The sequence below is a fragment of the Convolutriloba macropyga genome, chromosome 10, assembly GCF_964194025.1.
Source record: "Convolutriloba macropyga chromosome 10, txConMacr16.3, whole genome shotgun sequence".
In the NCBI taxonomy this organism is placed as follows: Eukaryota; Metazoa; Xenacoelomorpha; order Acoela; family Convolutidae; genus Convolutriloba; species Convolutriloba macropyga.
Window position 1 is genome coordinate 62,447,317 of NC_134477.1, and position 4,134 is coordinate 62,451,450.

Here is a 4,134-nt window from a genome sequence, read left to right on the forward strand (position 1 = left end):
GGTGGGGTCGAGGTTTTATGCACCCATAAAGAAAATTTGATCTATAAAAAGACCATGAATTAAATAGCCTCGCCTGTCGTTCAAGAGCAATTCTTCCGATATTTGTCGGTTTATGTTTCTTAATTGCTCTCAAACGTAGGTTGTAGTTAGTAATTTAGCCTGTTTTGCTTGACCAATATTTCTTCTGACACGTTTTGACTTCGTCCTCAAAAACGGTACAGACAGTTAAAGCCCGACGGACATTAAGTTCTGGCCTGCACCTATCGAGCCAATTGAAACATTGTAAATAATTCGGGTTTTTTTTAACGAAAAGCAAAAATCCTTGTAGAGCAAACTTATAATCAAATTGATTAATTGAAAAAAAAAATTGAAGAGCTGAGATTAAGAACTTGAGTCTCGAAATCTTCTCTGATGTTTGCACTTACGCTCTCACAAATGTTTCTTGCCGCACGTTTCTTTTGCGTTGTCTGCTTTCCTATCATAACATAGTTTGCATTATCTACGCTATTGTATACCTAAAATTTGCTACAACAAAAACTTTATCATTGCTATATTAGGATGTTACTCGCTTGTTTCAGGAAAAATTGACAAGAAATGTGACCCATTCAATTCGACTCAAAATTTTGTTTTCTTATTAGATTTTATTTGCAATTGACATTGAAAACATTGCTTTTTAATCCATATTGTTGGTGGAAACCAATTGAAACAAAAAAAAATTCTGAATGAACGTTGTGGTTATACTGTCGAACTAATGTGAAAAGAGAGTCATTTTTGCTTCATAGGGAGTTTCTGAGAGAGCGAGAAACTGATTTTCTAAAATAATCTTCTTTATGCAAACGAAAACTTGTGTTCACATGCTGATATTCCAAGCGGTTTGTTTTCAGTAGACTAATATGAATAACACTAATAAGAGCAGTTGCGTTAATTAAAGGATAATAATTGCCGCGGAGCGATAGCAGCTATTATTGGGGACATCGTGGTTTTTTACAATTCAAAGAAGAATCGAGCAGGTTTGATGTGTGACGTTTTCAAAATACCTTTAAAAGTGGCGAAAAATTGGTGTTGCGTCAATTTGACTTCTGTTTTCAGAGTTTCCTCTCCCTCGGTGCTTTTAATTCGGTAAATATGTGTTGTGGTAATTGTGCCTATTCGCTTTTGCTTGAATTCATTTAAGGGCAGCTAAAACTTTTTATGACTTTGCCACTATTTGTTGTCATAAAATATTATTGAATTTTACATTTAGCCCCCTTTTTTAGGATTATCTGTTGTCTTATCACATAGTATGATAAATTACAGGTCTAATTGGTTGCTTATAAGGCATCAAAAGAACTTTTTAATGGTTTCAGATAATAGCTTGTGTTTTCCATGGCTCTGACACTACTTTTTCTCAAAAATTTTGAGTGAGTTTTTGAGTTCTGTGAGTTTTATTGTATTTTTTGATGTCTTATTATTTAGTCTCATTGGGACAGGTCTCTGATGCTGCTAGCAGAAATTGAGTTTATCGATTTAATTGTTTTTTATAGCTGCGAAGCTGTAAGCTGAGCGTAGCTATATTGCGGTGCTCTTGGTTTTTTTTTGTTTCGTCGTCTGACGCTCTTTTCGTTTTACATTTGTTCACACAGCAAAGCTGAAAAAGTCAAATTTTCTGAATGACTTCTTCCTCTCACTAACGGCATTTGCGCGCGTGACGTCATTTATCACTCGCTTCAGCAAAAGTTTTTAGGTTATTTGCGTGATTAGATTTTGATCATACGTGACTTACCTCACTCAATAAAATGACTTTTGCACTTTAAAACTTAAGTTTAATTTGAATGTTTAAGGTCAAAGGAACTCATATGTGCAGTAAAGGTACATAATAAGAGGCTTCTGTGGAATGAATTTTAACAAGCTTTATTAATTTATCGCTGAATGTTTTTTGGCCTAGTTTTTTTGAGTGGCGTCAATTTTTTTTCAATTTAGATCTGTGGCTGTTTCTATCTCTATTATATGGCCCGCAGGTCTGTTCTTTCACAGCTATTCCGGCAATCTGCCGGCTATGTTGTTCAAAGCTAGTGCTTTCTATGACTTTGACACTAATTGTTTTCATTGATAATTATCGAATTTTTTGGGTTTTGCGTGTTTTTCTTTTCAACTTTGTCATCTTAACGCTTAATTTCATTATCGACAGGTTTCATTGGTTGCAAAAAACGCCTCGATTAAAGAAAGTTTTATCAGTTCATAGCTATTGCTTTTTGTGACTTATACGCTTGTTCCTTTTTATTAAAAAAAGTCTTAGCGATTTTTTTAGTTTTGTTAGTATTCGTTTTACTTAATGCTTTCTTTTCACTTAATCTCAATAATGACGGTGGTCATTGAGGAAAAATTAATTGATGTAATTGTTTCCTTCAGTAGCTGTTGCGTTTTGTGACTTTTATACTAGGTGTTTTCAAAAAGTTTCAGAGTTTTGGTCATTGCGATTTTTGGTTATTTTTGTCTTATCATTTAATATTAGTGAGAGGAGTCATCGACATATAATGACAGGTTGCTAATGAGAAATAGAGGAATTTAGTTGGCAGTTTGAATTCATAGCAGTTATTTTGATTTCAATTTTTTCAAAAAATAAAAGTTGATTTTTTATTCTTGCTTGTTTTTGTTGTTCTTGTGTTGTTTTATTGCTTATTCTCATTACTAACAGCTCTCATTTTTCTTTTAAAGCTGAGTAAATGATTTTAAGGTCATTAATTAATGCAGTTCTTCGAACTGTATTTCAGAACTTGTCCTGCTATGTTTTTAAATTTGTTGTCTCCATCGATGTTTTTGATAACTGACTTCTTGGAATTGACTTCAGTTTCAGTGATTTCTACTACTTTGCAGTTAACTGTGGGTGACGTCATTTGTTCTCGTTTTAGGTCAATTGAGTGACTTACTCACTCAAGAAATGACTTCTGAACTCGCTTAATGAACTTTAATTTTTATGAACCTTTACTAGTTAAAGGTCAATAGTGTGCATCTAAGTAGTGCCAAACGTTTATGCCCTAATTCTTGAGTATTAACGTCTTGAATTTTTGATTTCGAATATTAATTTTGAAAAAGCTCCATTAGGTATTTTTCCTTATAGAGCGTTTGTGTCTCATAAAAATGACAGTCCGAATCTAACCAAAATGTCTAGTGGTCTATTAAAGGACTGGTGGTCAATCTTTCTATCTTATTTTTTTAGTTTTTTCAATTCATGGAAGGCCACAAGCGTCTATCTCAGCTATTTTCCGGTGTTTTCTTAATTTATAGTCTGTTTTATTGCTTTTTTTGGGAATGTTGTACACACTTATTATGCTTAGGCATGTTTTAGTGACCGACTAATTACAATTTTGGTGACATTTAATTTCTCGTTGAATTGTCTAATTATCTGTGGTTGCCTAATAGTTTCTGAGCAGTTTTTATTCTCTGTTGTTTTTGAGAAAGTTTTCTTTTTTACTCTTGTATTTTATCAACCAGCAGTTGGTTTTAAGAATTCCAGAAAACGTCTTGAACGTTTTCTGGAATTCTTACACAATTCTGCTTGATCGATTTGACTTTGAGTGATTTCTTCAGGCTTGATTTTTGTATTTAATTTGCTTTCTCATGCTTATTTTTTAAACAGCTGAAGCCCCGGGGCTGAATCATTCGACAATTGGAACCCCCGCCCAGTGGAACCAAGCTTCCGCCTTCAGTTCGAGAGCAATCCTTGAGACGTTAATCCTTTATGTTTTGGTTACGTTTCAGGTGGCAATGGTTGTTGGCTAAAAATCCAAGATTTTGCTCGTTTCGTATTTCGTTTGACAATTGTGTGCGTAGTCCACAACATTCATTTTTCTGTACATATTTTCTCCGCAGTTGGGTGATCGAAAACTTTTCATTTTGTTGGAACGGACCAAAGCCTTCAACAGTGCTCAGCGTGATCTGATCAGTGCCAATTTGTAAATATTTGTAACCAACAACCTGTAATTTTTGGCAATTAGATCTAGAAGATTTGAATTGATACTTAGAAAATCTTGCCATAAACGGACACAGCAAATTTCTCTGAGGGAACAACCTCCTTCTTGATTCTTGATTCCAGAACGTATCTCTAAGCGACGATAAGTTTCTGATTAACAAAAGTGTGTAAAGAGGTGACGCGTG

The 4,134-nt window shown here is 34.1% G+C and overlaps 1 protein-coding gene across 1 annotated transcript in view; it reads left to right on the forward strand.

Annotated features, from left to right (window-relative positions):
- LOC142348258 (calcium load-activated calcium channel-like) overlaps positions 1-4,134 on the forward strand; it is a 520,926-nt gene that overhangs the window by 454,655 nt on the left and 62,137 nt on the right. The gene's annotated exons all lie outside the window — the stretch shown is intronic.